The sequence below is a fragment of the Tripterygium wilfordii genome, chromosome 7 (assembly GCF_013401445.1).
Source record: "Tripterygium wilfordii isolate XIE 37 chromosome 7, ASM1340144v1, whole genome shotgun sequence".
Lineage (NCBI taxonomy): Eukaryota > Viridiplantae > Streptophyta > Magnoliopsida > Celastrales > Celastraceae > Tripterygium > Tripterygium wilfordii.
In genome coordinates, this window is record NC_052238.1 from 7,152,135 (window position 1) to 7,171,959 (window position 19,825).

Here is a 19,825-nt window from a genome sequence, read left to right on the forward strand (position 1 = left end):
ACTTGGCATTCAACTGATTGTGTTTTTTCTATCAAATTTTGAGCTCTCCTGAAAGGTATTTTTCTTATTTTTTTAGGATGTTGGTAACATATAACATCACTTTTTATCTTCCTCCTTTTTGTTGGGGCCCTATAGTTTTAACCGATGAATTGCTATTCAGAGCCTGTCATCTTGCAAAGCAAGCTTTTGATGAAGCTTCTCGGACTTGGACTGTTTGAGTGAGTAATCTTATAAAGATAGCACATTGATCATGCAATTTTTGAGAGACAATCTTTTTTGAGGTAACTGAATATTTTTAGCAAGAGAAAGTAGCAATTTTCCTTATGATAAACTTAACGACTACTAGGGAAAAAAGGAAAAAAAGAAGAAGAAGAGATTAGTTTTTCAAATTGAAAGAGTTCATTTTTTTACTTCCTTATTTTATATTTCTAGATCTTTTGAGCCTAATAATTGTGACTTGCCTCTATTCATGTATTTGGAGTCTAATCAAGTGTATTATAAGCACATTGGTCATAATTTTATTTGCAACTGATTTATATATTGTTAATCAGTTTGCAAGTGATCTCAATTCAGCTATCATCTGCCTCTGTTCATTTAACACCACGATCAGACAACTCAGCATGCCTGTTCTTCTCTTTCGCTTGTACTATGCTATATCTGTGTCTTTCTCTATATTTTTCGGCATATTTGCGCTTGTCCTTGGTATATTGCTTGCTTTTGAGATCTAACAAGGTAATAGTTTCTTGATAAGGTTGGGTTGTCTCTCTTTATCATTGCCTACTTATGTTTATGTTTAATTACCTACAAGGCTTTCACAATCCATTCACTTCTTCTTTACTTCAATAATCATGCCACATAATCTTCCCGCCTGCGCTTATTTCTCAAGTCATGCAAATGTGGCTAAATTTCATTCTCTTGATAAGATAAATTTAGCTCGATATCTTTTACCATGAAAGGTGAAAAAAAAATGATATCTTTCCACTCTTAAAACGTCAAGTTAGCACCCGAGATGATTTTAGTTGTATAATTTTTTAGAATCAAGAGTCTTACAATTTAAAAAGATACACTATATTTTTTTATTTTGATTTTAGATGTCGAGAGAATCAGAGGAAGGAATCTTCACGCCTCCAAGTTGCGAATAGAAAGCTGATGGCTATCAACCTTCTTTTGATGGAGGAGAATGAAAGTTTGCAAAAGCAGGTGTCACAATTGCTGTATGATAATGGATAATTTCGCCAAAATAACTAGAGTGTAAGTCTCATGTAGTAACCTATTTGTTTGCTGCAAAGCTGTAGGAAGATAAGTGAACCCAATAAAATTGAAATTAGTGTCACCAATATGTCTTTTAGTGTAAAAAATTTCCAAGAATGCACCATGTTTGTCCCTTTACCCCTTAATCCTATGACTGAATTTTGTTGGGGTCTTTTCTTTCCAGGCAACACTTGTTACCAAAGATGCAAGATGTGAATCTGTGGTGACGAGTGGATATTGCTTGCTTTTGAGACCTAACAAAGTAATAGTATGCAGATTACTTTACCCATTCACCCCTATTCTTAGGCATAGGCCTACTGTTATTAATTTCTTCCATTTTTTATTCAATGTCCAAACTATATTAATGCTTGCATTATTGTATTAAGCGTACTAGCTTCGTTTTGTATTGAACATCTTATCTTCCTCTATTTTCTTCAAATTGTTAATAACTACCTGTGACCATATTAATAACTACCTTTTGTGTTTGGTGCTTTCAGGATTTGTCTCACCCCTTCCCAGCAAAAGCAATCAAAAGTTTGTATGTCTACTTCTTTCATGCAATTGTTCTCCCACTTTCTACTTCTTCACCTTTTAGAACCAAAAATATAGATTTCTTCTTATATTTTCATGGACATGTTTATACATTCAGTTCGATTCGATTTGATTTCTCAAGACTGGTAATTGGTGAGATTGCATAAAAAAAATTTGTTATGATTAATGTCAAGTTGCTATTTTAGGTTTATGCACTAGAAGGAGGTTTGGCGCCTCTTATGCCAACAATTGGTACTTTCCCAATTGAAGAAGCAACCACTAGCAGAGGAGAAGGCATGTCAATTATATTTATTACTTGATATTTTTGTTAGCCAATGTTTGAGTTTTCTTGTTGTATTTAGAAATTACGCTACCGATTGCGATTCTGTTTTTTGCGATAGGTACGTGAGATTAAGGTGATTGAGTTCGTGAATGTCTTCGTTCTTTTTTGATTTGGTGTGAATTATAGTTTGCTTTTGTTGTTTTTGAAGATGCTCAGACTCTACGTTTTGTATTCAAGCTCTCTCTACTTTTGTTTTCTACAAGGTGGGTTATTATTAGTCTCTGCTTCAGCACGACAACTGCCGTTGGTGCCACTGCCCTACTATATCACGTTTTTTGATGGAAAAAGATGTATGCCATTTTTATTTCTTTAATTTTGTGTGAAAAAATTATTCAACCTTCATTGAACTTTCAACATAAACCTCCCAACGCAGGGAAAGCTGAGAACAAAAAAGTGATTACAATAACAATATGGAAGCTCACAATATGAAACAGGTATGTATTGAAATTCAAAGCTATCTTTGCAAATCATGGATGTTTACAATAATTTTTTTTGGGCGGATTAAAACTTTTAGTTCTTTTAATAATATGAGGAAACACATGTGGAAGAGAAAGAAGAATATGGTGAGAAGTCCAGGTCTAAAGTGAATGATGATTAGATCGATAAAAAGAAAAAGAAAACTGGTCGGAGAGGTATTTTTATTCAGTAACTTGCAATGATTTTTCTTTTCGTCAGCCTTTTCTCCTTTTTTAAAATTTTATTTGAATTTTATTCATTAACTGAATTTTAGTCTCAACTTGGGGGGGGGGGGGGGGGTTTGATGGTTAGTCAAGGACTGGTAGAGAATCACAAGTGGGATTATAAAGCAATTTATTATAAACTGCTCAACATATGATTAATTTACCCTTCAGTTTCAATATTATAGTATGACAGTTTATAGCTCAAAATATGATTAATTTACCCTTCAACTTTAATTAAAATGCTTTTCATGGCTCTCCTCTTACAGGTGCACTTTTAGGTCTCAAGAGTTTGCTTCATGTCTCTCTAATGCCACCTGTAAAATCTAAAGCAGAGAAGATTTTGCCTCCCATGTACAGAGTTCCACATTTCATATCCACAACAAATAATCCATCCCTTCCCAATTTTTCTTTTGTTGGTTTGAATTTTATTTTTATGCTTTGATTATTTTGTAGAGGATGATGTAGCTTAACATATTAGTCTTGAGTAGCTTAACCCACATTTTAATTATAATAGTGTAGTACCCGGTTTTCGTCCGGCCAAAAAAATACAAAATACAAAAATAATAATAATAAAAACAAATATATTAAAAATATATATATATCATATAAAAAATATAAAAAAAATATAAAAAAAAATATAAAAAAGAAGGAAAAGATAAAGTGGCCGAAAGTAGGGTAAAAAAAAAGGAAGTGAAAAAGAAGGAAAAGATAAAGTGGCCGAAAGTAGGGTAAAAAAAAAAAGGAAGTGAAAAAAGAAGGAAAAGATAAAGTGGCCGAAAGTAGGGTAAAAAAAAAAGGAAGTGAAAAAAAGAAGGAAAAGATAAAGTGGCCGAAAGTAGGGTAAAAAAAAAGGGAAGTGAAAAGGGGAAGGAAAAGAGAAAGAAAAAGAATAAGAAGAGGGGAGAAGAGACTTTGGTTTGGGGGAGAGAGAGGAAACAAAACAAAAAAAAAAGAGAGGAAGAGAGGAGGCGTGAGAGAGAGGAAGAAAAAAAGGAGAGGCTTTGGCTTTTGGTGAAGAAAAACAAAAAAAGAAGAGAGGAAGAGAGGAAGAGATGGGAGAGGAAGAAGAGAAGAAGAGAAGGAGAGAAGGAGAGAAGGGGAAAACCGATTCTTTGGATTTTTAAGAATAGACATGGTGTTTCTTGCATTCACCTTGGACATATATGATGCTTGGGAGTGTTTTCGATACTAATATGTTGAGCCCTTTCTCTTTGCATTTTTTTTTCTTCTATTTCTTGTTGGAAAAAGCGGGAGAGACCATATTTGGATTTGATTTTCTTGGTTTGGATACGTGTGAATCTCATAATGTGGTCTTGATTCGATTTAAATCTTGATTTACATTTGAGTATTCTATTTTTCCCTCTCTTTATGTTTGTTTTGTTGGACGAGGCTCGGGCTTGGATATTATTTGGACGAGTTGATGGAGGCTTGAGCAATTTCAAGATTTTGTTTGGTTTATTACAATTTGTGTATATTTGGCCCCCCATATTGTGTAATTTATCTTATTCATGTCGATTTGTATAATTTCGACATTTATTATTTGGATTATTTGTACAAGTGTGGATTATGAATATATAGGCTTAAAATTGAATATAGGTCATTTCAATTAAAGAAATCATAAGTTGATTTCCTTTATTTGAATTATGAACCTTATTTGATTTCATTTATGAATTTGCCATAAGTTGGCAATAATAGGTTAAATTGATAGATGACACTTTTCCAAATAATCATTTATACCATAAGTTGGTATTTAAAATTAAACCTACCAAAAGTTGGTATGTCATTTTATCATTTATGCCATAAGTTGGTATTTAAAATTAAACCTACCAAAAGTTGGTAGGTCATTTTATCATTTATGCCATAAGTTGATATTTAAAATTAAACCTACTAAAAGTTGGTAGGGCATTTTATTAAATAAACCATAAGTTGGTATCTAAAATTAAACCTACCAAAAGTTGGTAGGACATTTTATCATTAACACCATAAGTTGGTGTTCAAAATTAAACCTACCAAAAGTTGGTAGTACATTTTATCATTAACACCATAAGTTGGTGTTCAAAATTAAACCTACCAAAAGTTGGTAGGACATTTTATCGTTAACACCATAAGTTGGTGTTTTAAAATTAAATCTATCAAAAGTTGGTAGTGTGTCTCCAAATAAAAAAACTATCATAAGTTGATAGTAATATTACAATTTTTTTAATGCTATCATAAGTTGATAGTATTCTTACAAATCTTTTCCCAAAACTATCATAAGTGGATAGTGTTATTTTAAACCTATTTTCAAATAAAAACTATCATAAATTGATAGTAATATTCCAAGCTTTCTTTTTCAAACACTATCATAAGTTGATAAGTGTGTTGAAAGTAATAATTCAAACTTTAACAATTACACCTTGCAAAGAGCAAGTTTTCATAAGATAGCCATTAGATTAATCCGGGTAACCATTTTCAAACGGGAGTTGTGGGGTGCCTAACACCTTCCCCACACTCAATCGATCCCCGTACCCTTTTCTCTGGTTCGCAGGTCTTTTCGGTGTCCAATTGCACCTTAAATCAATTGGTGGCGACTCTAAACATTTTTCATCCTCCCACGCCGGTCCGCGTCGTGACCCCGGTTGCGACAACTGGCGATTCCACTGGGGACACCAGGTTTTTTAAACCTAAGAGGGTCAAGCCCATATGATTAAATTGATTGGCTACGGTTACTTCTTCTTGTATGATTAATTGTTTGTTTCCTTTATATGTCAGAGATGTTGATTTATTTTGTTGTGGTAAAGTATTTGTCATCTCATACATTTACACTCACTGTAGCCTACCAGCTGGGCTCTACCTTTAGTATTAGAGAGGGTTGATCACTATTCTCGTGAGATTCCGTCTCCGCATGGGTAGTGGAAGATATCCTCACCGGATCGACTTCTCTTAAAAGTTAAGGGAGGAGCTTTTGTCCCAATAGTTGGGATTTTAAAAGCAACATGATCTGGGACCTCGCAGAATAGTTAGATAAACTTACCCAAGCACTTTATAAAGCCCTAGATCCATGCCCAAAACCTCCAGAAATTTAGGTTACCCAGTGTAATGGCATATTCTATTTTTGTGTGATTTACTCATTTGTGGTCGATGTTTTGTCTTACACATTTTTAATTGTAATTTCCATTATTGGTTTCTTCTCTCATGCATTCACGTAGGCACAGTCATTGCATTTTGTCAAACTAAATAAGTTCATAGTCATGCATGAAAAAAAAAAAACAAAAAAAAAACACCAATTCACTCATGTCTTTGCCATCCTTATAGTATAAGATTACAGTTGTGAATTGCTAAAACAATGAAAATGAACAACAAAAAAAATATAATGGGGCAGTTTGTGAGGAAATTGACTTTTAATTTACTTGTTGATCAAGTGGGAATGGATCATTTTATGTCTGATTCTGAGGAGGTTTACGTTTTGGCTGTCGATGACAACCTTGTTAATAGACCAGTCATTGAAAGGTTGCTCAAGATTACTTCCTGTAAAGTAACTGCAGTGGACAGTGGAATAAGAATACTTCAGTTTCTGGGATTAGACGAGGAGAATAATTGTCCTGTTGGGTTTGATAGTTTGAAAGTGGATCTAATTATCACCAATTACTGTATGCCTGGAATGACAGGAGATGAGTTGCTAAAGAAAATCAAGGAATCGTCTGCCTTGAGAGAGATTCCGGTGGAAATCAGGTCATCTGAGAACGTAGTGACTCGAATCGACAGATGCTTGGAAGAAGGAGTAGAGGATTTATTTTAAAGTCAGTGAAGTTGTTCGATGTGAAGCGCTTGAAAGGTTACATGACCAGAGACGGAAACCAAGAGAGATGCATCAACAACAAGAGAAAGCTTCCGAAGACTTGTGATCTATGTTTATTACCACCATCACCATCAGAGCCATGTTCTCCACCACCGTTGGAATCTCTTATCAGACAGCGTAAAAGGTCCTGCTTGGATTAAATCCTGATCGTCTGTTATGCACCCTGCCTCACTGTGCAAATATTCGTAATTTCTCGGGGAGTGTGAAAGTTTTTTTTTTATTATTATTCTATTTTATTTTTATCTAGTTGAAAAAAAAAAAAAAAAAAGAGAAAAGAGTCGTCCTCAAGCGGGGAAATGAACAGTTGAGTGTGACAGTTTTGTTTTTTATTATTATCTGGTTGAAAAGAGAAGCAGGAAGAAAAGAGTTGTCCTCAAGCGGGAAAATAACAGTGGATGGTGACAGTCAAGTAAGTACTGATGTGACAGGCACCGCAAATGTCTTCGTATATGTAGAGCCATTTCCGTCTTCATCTCCATCTCAATTGGAAAAGTGTGTTTTCTCTCTGAGCTATCTTCATCTCCATCTCCATCTCCATCTTCATCTCAATCATTCCTGACAAAAGTGTGTTCTCTCACAAAGATCAAGAGCTATGCCGAGACGCTCGCGCACCATCGCCTCAAGATTACAGTCCAGGCTTGCGTTGTTCAACAAAGCTGAAATTATTCCTGAGTGTAGAATCGACGAAACGGTACAGCGAGAAGCACTCAACAAATGGGCGATGCGCTACTTGAGGGAGCATTCCTTGCTGTTTCTAGTAGACCCAGATCCAGAAAATGACTTACTGGTGTATCCTCAGATCGTTCGCTCCTTCTATCCCACTCTCATCGAGCTACCACGAAGTGAGCGGACTAGGAATCAACTGGTTTATCAGGTCATTCTAGATGGTATAAAAGTTCAATTCACGACAACAGATCTGTGTTGCTGCTTGGGATATCCACCAGTAGATGATAAGCCCACTGGATCTCGACAACCGATCTGTGCGTCAAAGCAGAAAATTGTTGATGATATGTGTGGAGGAAAAAAGAATAGGCACAGCAACGCTACACGCCGTGCTTACTTGCCTTCAAAGATGTGGTTGCTGGATGATGCTGTCAGGAAAAATCTGTGCCCTATTAGCCATGAACAAGAACGACGAGGAAAATTCTTGTCAGTCTTATACTCTATGTATAAAGGGCAGTGGTTTGATATTGGGAAGATCTATCTGGCCATTATCTTCAAAGCCAAGGATTTTGTCGAGACGAAGCCAACAAAGGCGGGGAAGTTATTTTTCCCACGGCTTATCACAAGGTTGCTTTTGTTCAAAAGCATTCGACCTCCTCGGCCTCAAGCATCTTTGGGATATCAGGTCACCATGCTAGAAAGAAGGACATGGCGTCAGAGCATCAACCATTTGAAAACAACTTCTGCTGGAAAGAAGCAGACCCAAGAAGGTCCCTCAGCATCACCACCTGGTGATTCCTCATCAGTAATTGCAGCATCTCCACAATCAGATTGCATGCGTGCAGCGATAGCCCGATTAGAGATGGGGCTACAAACACTAGAAGAGGGACAGCAAAGGCTGGAGCACATGTTGGCCGCAGTCATGGATATGGTACGGAAGTCCAAACACTAGAAATTTTGGGGAGTTATGTTTTAAACTCAGTAACTGGACCAATTTGGAATTGCCAGATTCTGTCAGCAGCCTTCAAGAGTAAAATCCATCTGCACTACCATCTGTGGTCCGGTTCACGGCCATTGATTGGGTTTTAATAATGAGCATGTCTTTACTTTACTTTGATAAATTTCTCTAGTACAGCTTTTGCATGTTCAATGCTTCCAGTTCTCATGTTTTTGATGCTCTGTTACACTCATCATTCCCACATTTATTTGCCCAATTCCCGTGTTTTTGATGCCTTTGTTACATTCATCATCCCACATTTATTTGCCTTTATTTGTCCATCACTTGCAAATTCCAAATCTTGCAAATTCCATTTTGACAGGATTGAAATTGATGATAATGGAAAGATGAACCGAATGAACCAGATTTTGGGGCACCCATTAACAATTTCGAGTTTGACTTGAACATTGAGGATGAATCTGAGATATAGTCAGAAATGTTGAAACAAGTTTAATCAAAAAGAAAAGATAATTTAAATGGATGAGGTTGTTAATTTGGGGTTGAAAATTTGAATTGGTGCAAACTTGGAAGATTAGAGATGAAATAAAGAAGCAATTTGATGTCGGATGTCTTGCTGTAGTAAAATACCCCGAATGATATAGAAATATTGCACCGGTACTGAAAAAGGATGATTGTAATCAGATCACGATGGCACTAGAAGATAAAGAGGAAATTACTGTCATTACTTTATGTGGTACCTTTTGCTATGAAGTCATGCCATGTGGTCTAAAAATGCGGGAGATACTTATCAGCAAACCAAGGTCATTCTGTTTCATGATATGATGCATAAAGAGATTGAAGTGCATGGGGATAACATAATTGCCAAGCCAAGTGAGGATGAAGATCACATGATTAACTTGGAAAAGTTTGTTCAAAAGGTTGAGAAGACACTAGTTGAAGTTGAACCCCTCAAAATGCACATTCGGGACAATTTCAAGGAAGTTGTTAAGTTTTATTGGTAGGAAGAAAAAAAAAACCCGTTAGAGTGAAAACCCGCAAGGGCGCTCTAGGCAAAAATAGGGGCAAAAAAAAAAAATGCTAAAGTGAAAAAAACCTCACAGGCGTTTCAATTTGGGCTGCAAGTTCAAATTTCAGATTGTTTGAAGAAGGATGGTTGGATTACGAGTTTGTTGAATTGATGAGTGGTGCCTGAGTTGGCTGTTAACTTGTCTCACATTGACATAGGTGGGAGTGCAAAATTAATTTCGTAATTGAAGGGTTGGAGATCAGTTAATTGGATATGTACCCAAAACTGGGGCAGATTTTGGGGTGCTTTTGATACCATCAGATATTTTACCTTGCTAAGGTGTTAGTCTGTTACATAGAAGAAGAAGTTTGTTGGCAGAAATGGAAGGTTCAGAGATATCCTTATACAAGCAGATTTGATTATTGTTAATTCAGTGCACACCAAAATTGGGGCAATTTTGGTACAATCTTTGAATTATCACATATTTCATCTTGAAGAAGCTCGGTTTGTCCTTTCTGCCTTTGATTTCTCTACTTTCTTGTACATATTTCATTCTAAAATATTTTATTACCACCCATCCTTTTCAATAAAAATTGTGAGGAAATTCATTTCTTCAATTTTGTTGCTTGTAGTCTCCTTTTACATATCCCAATTCAAATCTCATTTGATACTCCAAAAATCAAATTGTGAGGAAATTCATTTCTTCAATTTTGTTGCTTGTTGTCTCCTTTCCCACATCCCAATTCAATTCTCATTTCATACTCCAAAAAAAATTATTATCATTTGCTTTCAATAATTGACAAGCATGGCTGTACTTTTGAATTTATCACTGACAAAGTTTTGACAGGAAATATAATGAGTGCATCAGGACAATACTTTTGATAGGAAGTTGATGGATTTTGGCATCCTAAGCTGGAAAGGATCTGAGTGAAAAGCCTGAAGCTGAAGCAGGTGTTAGCAGGAAAGAGAAGCTCACATTCCTAAGCCGTGCAAAAAAAAAAAAAAAAGATTTGAATAAGGAAATTCTGATAAATGGGTAGCTTTGAATTCAGATGCGTACGAACATGCAAATTTCAGGGAAAATGAATTGATTATGGGAATGCACATTGGAAAAGGAAAAGAGATAACTCAAGAGCTGGGGTCCAGAATGGAAAAAGGCCTTCACTAATCAGATTAGAGAAGATACATTGAAAGCTCAGTGAGTCAGAAAGTCAACCCTGACAGAGAAACAAATTTGGTTTAGCAATTCGTAATTGTGCGCTTGTTGGAGGATGGCAAAACCATGAGAAAACATGCATCCATTCATTCATGAGACATTCATAATTGAGCAAAATAGGTCAGTGCATGCATCATCACTGCATAAATAAAAAATTTTCAGCCAAGCCGGGAATGGCTACAATGATCCCGAGCACCTTTTTCACAATAATAAAAAAAAATCAAAAATTAAAAATTTTCAGCCAAGCCGGGAATGGCTACAGTGATCCGGAGCACCTTTTCACCAAAAAAAAAAAAAAAATCAAAGATTAAAAAAAAAACATTTGGCCAAGCCGGGAATGGCTGTAGTGATCTCATGCACTTTCTTTTTGTTGGCCAAGCTGGGAATGGCCATAGTGATCTCATGCACTTCATTTATTGTTGGCCAAGCCGGGAATGGCCATGTGATCCCGTGCCCTTTATTTTCTTGCACAAACAGTTGGCCAAGCCGGGAATGGCCTTGTGATCCCGTGCCCCTTTATTTTTCTGCACAAACAGTTGGCCAAGCCGGGAATGGCCTTGTGATCCCGTGCCCTTTATTTTCTTGCACAAACAGTTGGCCAAGCCGGGAATGGCCTTGTGATCCCGTGCCCCTTTATTTTCTTGCACCAACAGTTGGCCAAGCCGAGAATGGCCTTGTGATCCCGTGCCCTTTATTTTCTTGCACGAACATTGGCCAAGCCGGGAATGGCCACAGTGATCCCGTGCCCCTTTATTTTCTTGCACGAACATTGGCCAAGCCGGGAATGGCCTTGTGATCCCGTGCCCCTTTATTTTCTTGCACAAACTTTTTGGCCAAGCCGGGAATGGCCACAATGATCCCGCGCATTTCAGGCCCGTACGAAACGCGGTTGACTACGCCTTTGTTTGCCTTTTATTTCATAAAAGACATACAAAGGGGGGCAGCTGTAGTACCCGGTTTTCGTCCGGCCAAAAAAATACAAAATACAAAAATAATAATAATAAAAACAAATATATTAAAAATATATATATATCATATAAAAAATATAAAAAAAATATAAAAAAAAATATAAAAAAGAAGGAAAAGATAAAGTGGCCGAAAGTAGGGTAAAAAAAAGGAAGTGAAAAAAGAAGGAAAAGATAAAGTGGCCGAAAGTAGGGTAAAAAAAAAGGAAGTGAAAAAAAGAAGGAAAAGATAAAGTGGCCGAAAGTAGGGTAAAAAAAAAGGGAAGTGAAAAGGGGAAGGAAAAGAGAAAGAAAAAGAATAAGAAGAGGGGAGAAGAGACTTTGGTTTGGGGGAGAGAGAGGAAACAAAACAAAAAAAAAAAAGAGGAAGAGAGGAGGCGTGAGAGAGAGGAAGAAAAAAAGGAGAGGCTTTGGCTTTTGGTGAAGAAAAACAAAAAAAGAAGAGAGGAAGAGAGGAAGAGATGGGAGAGGAAGAAGAGAAGAAGAGAATGAGAGAAGGAGAGAAGGGGAAAACCGATTCTTTGGATTTTTAAGAATAGACATGGTGTTTCTTGCATTCACCTTGGACATATATGATGTTTGGGAGTGTTTTCGATACTAATATGTTGAGCCCTTTCTCTTTGCATTTTTTTTTCTTCTATTTCTTGTTGGAAAAAGCGGGAGAGACCATATTTGGATTTGATTTTCTTGGTTTGGATACGTGTGAATCTCATAATGTGGTCTTGATTCGATTTAAATCTTGATTTACATTTGAGTATTCTATTTTTCCCTCTCTTTATGTTTGTTTTGTTGGACGAGGCTCGGGCTTGGATATTATTTGGACGAGTTGATGGAGGCTTGAGCAATTTCAAGATTTTGTTTGGTTTATTACAATTTGTGTATATTTGGCCCCCCATATTGTGTAATTTATCTTATTCATGTCGATTTGTATAATTTCGACATTTATTATTTGGATTATTTGTACAAGTGTGGATTATGAATATATAGGCTTAAAATTGAATATAGGTCATTTCAATTAAAGAAATCATAAGTTGATTTCCTTTATTTGAATTATGAACCTTATTTGATTTCATTTATGAATTTGCCATAAGTTGGCAATAATAGGTTAAATTGATAGATGACACTTTTCCAAATAATCATTTATACCATAAGTTGGTATTTAAAATTAAACCTACCAAAAGTTGGTATGTCATTTTATCATTTATGCCATAAGTTGGTATTTAAAATTAAACCTACCAAAAGTTGGTAGGTCATTTTATCATTTATGCCATAAGTTGATATTTAAAATTAAACCTACTAAAAGTTGGTAGGGCATTTTATTAAATAAACCATAAGTTGGTATCTAAAATTAAACCTACCAAAAGTTGGTAGGACATTTTATCATTAACACCATAAGTTGGTGTTCAAAATTAAACCTACCAAAAGTTGGTAGTACATTTTATCATTAACACCATAAGTTGGTGTTCAAAATTAAACCTACCAAAAGTTGGTAGGACATTTTATCGTTAACACCATAAGTTGGTGTTTTAAAATTAAATCTATCAAAAGTTGGTAGTGTGTCTCCAAATAAAAAAACTATCATAAGTTGATAGTAATATTACAATTTTTTTTAATGCTATCATAAGTTGATAGTATTCTTACAAATCTTTTCCCAAAACTATCATAAGTGGATAGTGTTATTTTAAACCTATTTTCAAATAAAAACTATCATAAATTGATAGTAATATTCCAAGCTTTCTTTTTCAAACACTATCATAAGTTGATAAGTGTGTTGAAAGTAATAATTCAAACTTTAACAATTACACCTTGCAAAGAGCAAGTTTTCATAAGATAGCCATTAGATTAATCCGGGTAACCATTTTCAAACGGGAGTTGTGGGGTGCCTAACACCTTCCCCACACTTTTTCATCCTCCCCAGCAGAGTCGCCAGTTGTCGCAACCGGGGTCACGACGCGGACCGGCGTGGGAGGATGAAAAATGTTTAGAGTCGCCACCAATTGATTTAAGGTGCAATTGGACACCGAAAAGACCTGCGAACCAGAGAAAAGGGTACGGGGATCGATTGAGTGTGGGGAAGGTGTTAGGCACCCCACAACTCCCGTTTGAAAATGGTTACCCGGATTAATCTAATGGCTATCTTATGAAAACTTGCTCTTTGCAAGGTGTAATTGTTAAAGTTTGAATTATTACTTTCAACACACTTATCAACTTATGATAGTGTTTGAAAAAGAAAGCTTGGAATATTACTATCAATTTATGATAGTTTTTATTTGAAAATAGGTTTAAAATAACACTATCCACTTATGATAGTTTTGGGAAAAGATTTGTAAGAATACTATCAACTTATGATAGCATTAAAAAAAATTGTAATATTACTATCAACTTATGATAGTTTTTTTATTTGGAGACACACTACCAACTTTTGATAGATTTAATTTTAAAACACCAACTTATGGTGTTAACGATAAAATGTCCTACCAACTTTTGGTAGGTTTAATTTTGAACACCAACTTATGGTGTTAATGATAAAATGTACTACCAACTTTTGGTAGGTTTAATTTTGAACACCAACTTATGGTGTTAATGATAAAATGTCCTACAACCTTTTGGTAGGTTTAATTTTAGATACCAACTTATGGTTTATTTAATAAAATGCCCTACCAACTTTTAGTAGGTTTAATTTTAAATATCAACTTATGGCATAAATGATAAAATGACCTACCAACTTTTGGTAGGTTTAATTTTAAATACCAACTTATGGCATAAATGATAAAATGACATACCAACTTTTGGTAGGTTTAATTTTAAATACCAACTTATGGTATAAATGATTATTTGGAAAAGTGTCATCTATCAATTTAACCTATTATTGCCAACTTATGGCAAATTCATAAATGAAATCAAATAAGGTTCATAATTCAAATAAAGGAAATCAACTTATGATTTCTTTAATTGAAATGACCTATATTCAATTTTAAGCCTATATATTCATAATCCACACTTGTACAAATAATCCAAATAATAAATGTCGAAATTATACAAATCGACATGAATAAGATAAATTACACAATATGGGGGGCCAAATATACACAAATTGTAATAAACCAAACAAAATCTTGAAATTGCTCAAGCCTCCATCAACTCGTCCAAATAATATCCAAGCCCGAGCCTCGTCCAACAAAACAAACATAAAGAGAGGGAAAAATAGAATACTCAAATGTAAATCAAGATTTAAATCGAATCAAGACCACATTATGAGATTCACACGTATCCAAACCAAGAAAATCAAATCCAAATATGGTCTCTCCCGCTTTTTCCAACAAGAAATAGAAGAAAAAAAAATGCAAAGAGAAAGGGCTCAACATATTAGTATCGAAAACGCTCCCAAGCATCATATATGTCCAAGGTGAATGCAAGAAACACCATGTCTATTCTTAAAAATCCAAAGAATCGGTTTTCCCCTTCTCTCCTTCTCTCCTTCTCTTCTTCTCTTCTTCCCTTCTTCCTCTCCCATCTCTTCCTCTCTTCCTCTCTTCTTTTTTTGTTTTTCTTCACCAAAAGCCAAAGCCTCTCCTTTTTTTCTTCCTCTCTCTCACGCCTCCTCTCTTCCTCTTTTTTTTTTTTGTTTTGTTTCCTCTCTCTAGTTGTCGCAACCGGGGTCACGACGCGGACCGGCGTGGGAGGATGAAAAATGTTTAGAGTCGCCACCAATTGATTTAAGGTGCAATTGGACACCGAAAAGACCTGCGAACCAGAGAAAAGGGTACGGGGATCGATTGAGTGTGGGGAAGGTGTTAGGCACCCCACAACTCCCGTTTGAAAACGGTTACCCGGATTAATCTAATGGCTATCTTATGGAAACTTGCTCTTTGCAAGGTGTAATTGTTAAAGTTTGAATTATTACTTTCAACACACTTATCAACTTAGGATAGTGTTTGAAAAAGAAAGCTTGGAATATTACTATCAATTTATGATAGTTTTTATTTGAAAATAGGTTTAAAATAACACTATCCACTTATGATAGTTTTGGGAAAAGATTTGTAAGAATACTATCAACTTATGATAGCATTAAAAAAAATTGTAATATTACTATCAACTTATGATAGTTTTTTTTTATTTGGAGACACACTACCAACTTTTGATAGATTTAATTTTAAAACACCAACTTATGGTGTTAACGATAAAATGTCCTACCAACTTTTGGTAGGTTTAATTTTGAACACCAACTTATGGTGTTAATGATAAAATGTCCTACCAACTTTTGGTAGGTTTAATTTTGAACACCAACTTATGGTGTTAATGATAAAAAGTCCTACCAACTTTTGGTAGGTTTAATTTTAGATACCAACTTATGGTTTATTTAATAAAATGCCCTACCAACTTTTAGTAGGTTTAATTTTAAATACCAACTTATGGCATAAATGATAAAATGACCTACCAACTTTTGGTAGGTTTAATTTTAAATACCAACTTAAGGCATAAATGATAAAATGACATGCCAACTTTTGGTAGGTTTAATTTTAAATACCAACTTATGGTATAAATGATTATTTGGAAAAGTGTCATCTATCAATTTAACCTATTATTGCCAACTTATGGCAAATTCATAAATGAAATCAAATAAGGTTCATAATTCAAATAAAGGAAATCAACTTATGATTTCTTTAATTGAAATGACCTATATTCAATTTTAAGCCTATATATTCATAATCCACACTTGTACAAATAATCCAAATAATAAATGTCGAAATTATACAAATCGACATGAATAAGATAAATTACACAATATGGGGGGCCAAATATACACAAATTGTAATAAACCAAACAAAATCTTGAAATTGCTCAAGCCTCCATCAACTCGTCCAAATAATATCCAAGCCCGAGCCTCGTCCAACAAAACAAACATAAAGAGAGGGAAAAATAGAATACTCAAATGTAAATCAAGATTTAAATCGAATCAAGACCACATTATGAGATTCACACGTATCCAAACCAAGAAAATCAAATCCAAATATGGTCTCTCCCGCTTTTTCCAACAAGAAATAGAAGAAAAAAAATGCAAAGAGAAAGGGCTCAACATATTAGTATCGAAAACACTCCCAAGCATCACATATGTCCAAGGTGAATGCAAGAAACACCATGTCTATTCTTAGTCAACATCCGAGGATGCTAAAAATGAATCAAACATTGAAATCAAGTGTAAATAGAGCAATACTTGAGTGAAAGATATGAGGGGTATGAAGCTTCTACCAAAAAATCCAAAGAATCGGTTTTCCCCTTCTCTCCTTCTCTCCTTCTCTTCTTCTCTTCTTCCTCTCCCCTCTCTTCCTCTCTTCCTCTCTTCTGTTTTTGTTTTTCTTCACCAAAAGCCAAAGCCTCTCCTTTTTTTCTTCCTCTCTCTCACGCCTCCTCTTTTCCTCTTTTTTTTTTTTGTTTTGTTTCCTCTCTCTCCCCCAAACCAAAGTCTCTTCTCCCCTCTTCTTATTCTTTTTATTTCTCTTTTCCTTCCCCTTTTCACTTCCCTTTTTTTTTACCCTACTTTCGGCCACTTTATCTTTTCCTTCTTTTTTTTCACTTCCTTTTTTTTTTACCCTACTTTCGGCCACTTTATCTTTTCCTTCTTTTTTCACTTCCTTTTTTTTTTACCCTACTTTCGGCCACTTTATCTTTTCCTTCTTTTTTATATTTTTTTTATATTTTTTTTATATTTTTTATATGATATATATATATTTTTAATATATTTGTTTTTATTATTATTATTTTTGTATTTTGTATTTTTTTGGCCGGACAAAAACCGGGTACTACAGCTGCCCCCCTTTGTATGTCTTTTATGAAATAAAAGGCAAACAAAGGCGTAGTCAACCGCGTTTCGTACGGGCCTGAAATGCGCGGGATCATTGTGGCCATTCCCGGCTTGGCCAAAAAGTTTGTGCAAGAAAATAAAGGGGCACGGGATCACAAGGCCATTCCCGGCTTGGCCAATGTTGGTGCAAGAAAATAAGGAGCACGGGATCACAAGGCCATTCCCGGCTTGGCCAATGTTCGTGCAAGAAAATAAAGGGGCACGGGATCACTGTGGCCATTCCCGGCTTGGCCAATGTTCGTGCAAGAAAATAAAGGGCACGGGATCACAAGGCCATTCCCGGCTTGGCCAACTGTTTGTGCAGAAAAATAAAGGGGCACGGGATCACAAGGCCATTCCCGGCTTGGCCAACTGTTTGTGCAAGAAAATAAAGGGGCACGGGATCACAAGGCCATTGCCGGCTTGGCCAACTGTTTGTGCAAGAAAATAAAGGGCACGGGATCACAAGGCCATTCCCGGCTTGGCCAACTGTTTGTGCAAGAAAATAAAGGGGCACGGGATCACAAGGCCATTCCCGGCTTGGCCAACTGTTTGTGCAATAAAATAAAGGGCACGGGATCACATGGCCATTCCCGGCTTGGCCAACTGTTTGTGCAAGAAAATAAAGGGGCACGGGATCACAAGGCCATTCCCGGCTTCGCCAACTGTTTGTGCAAGAAAATAAAGGGCACGGGATATCAAGGCCATTCCCGGCTTGGCCAACTGTTTGTGCAGAAAAATAAAGGGGCACGGGATCACAAGGCCATTCCCGGCTTGGCCAACTGTTTGTGCAAGAAAATAAAGGGCACGGGATCACAAGGCCATTCCCGGCTTGGCCAATGTTCGTGCAAGAAAATAAAGGGGCACGGGATCACTGTGGCCATTCCCGGCTTGGCCAATGTTCGTGCAAGAAAATAAAGGGCACGGGATCACAAGGCCATTCCCGGCTTGGCCAACTGTTTGTGCAGAAAAATAAAGGGGCACGGGATCACAAGGCCATTCCCGGCTTGGCCAACAATAAATGAAGTACATGGGATCACTATGGCCATTCCCAGCTTGGCCAACAAAAAGAAAGTGCATGAGATCACTACAGCCATTCCCGGCATGGCCAAATGTTTTTTTTTTTAATCTTTGATTTTTTTATTTTTTTTTGGTGAAAAGGTGCTCTGGATCACTGTAGCCATTCCCGGCTTGGCTGAAAATTTTTAATTTTTGATTTTTTTTTATTATTGTGAAAAAGGTGCTCGGGATCATTGTAGCCATTCCCGGCTTGGCTGAAAATTTTTTATTTATGCAGTGATGATGCATGCACTGACCTATTTTGCTCAATTATGAATGTCTCATGAATGAATGGATGCATGTTTTCTCATGGTTTTGCCATCCTCCAACAAGCGAACAATTACGAATTGCTAAACCAAATTTGTTTCTCTGTCAGGGTTGACTTTCTGACTCACTGAGCTTTCAATGTATCTTCTCTAATCTGATTAGTGAAGGCCTTTTTCCGTTCTGGACCCCAGCTCTTGAGTTATCTCTTTTCCTTTTCCAATGTGCATTCCCATAATCAATTCATTTTCCCTGAAATTTGCATGTTCGTACGCATCTGAATTCAAAGCTACCCATTTATCAGAATTTCCTTATTCAAATCTTTTTTTTTTTTTTTTTTTGCACGGCTTAGGAATGTGAGCTTCTCTTTCCTGCTAACACCTGCTTCAGCTTCAGGCTTTTCACTCAGATCCTTTCCAGCTTAGGATGCCAAAATCCATCAACTTCCTATCAAAAGTATTGTCCTGATGCACTCATTATATTTCCTGTCAAAACTTTGTCAGTGATAAATTCAAAAGTACAGCCATGCTTGTCAATTATTGAAAGCAAATGATAATAATTTTTTTTTGGAGTATGAAATGAGAATTGAATTGGGATGTGGGAAAGGAGACAACAAGCAACAAAATTGAAGAAATGAATTTCCTCACAATTTGATTTTTGGAGTATCAAATGAGATTTGAATTGGGATATGTAAAAGGAGACTACAAGCAACAAAATTGAAGAAATGAATTTCCTCACAATTTTTATTGAAAAGGATGGGTGGTAATAAAATATTTTAGAATGAAATATGTACAAGAAAGTAGAGAAATCAAAGGCAGAAAGGACAAACCGAGCTTCTTCAAGATGAAATATGTGATAATTCAAAGATTGTACCAAAATTGCCCCAATTTTGGTGTGCACCCAATTAACAATAATCAAATCTGCTTGTATAAGGCTATCTCTGAACCTTCCATTTCTGCCAACAAACTTCTTCTTCTATGTAACAGACTAACACCTTAGCAAGGTAAAATATCTGATGGTATCAAAAGCACCCCAAAATTTGCCCCAGTTTTGGGTACATATCCAATTAACTGATCTCCAACCCTTCAATTACGAAATTAATTTTGCACTCCCACCTATGTCAATGTGAGACAAGTTAACAGCCAACTCAGGCACCACTCATCAATTCAACAAACTCGTAATCCAACCATCCTTCTTCAAACAATATGA

At 35.9% G+C, this 19,825-nt stretch overlaps 1 long non-coding RNA gene across 2 annotated transcripts; it reads left to right on the forward strand.

Annotated features, from left to right (window-relative positions):
* The first annotated feature begins 651 nt into the window (after positions 1-651).
* On the forward strand, positions 652-3,317 carry LOC120001461. 2 transcript variants are annotated; one of them, XR_005468868.1, is made up of 6 exons: positions 652-1,251; positions 1,749-1,789; positions 1,989-2,183; positions 2,329-2,415; positions 2,499-2,559; positions 3,072-3,317. It is a non-coding gene; the product is annotated as an uncharacterized LOC120001461 (long non-coding RNA). The 2 variants fall into 2 exon arrangements; XR_005468867.1 differs by having other exon boundaries at positions 1,989-2,415.
* The last annotated feature ends 16,508 nt before the right edge of the window (positions 3,318-19,825 follow it).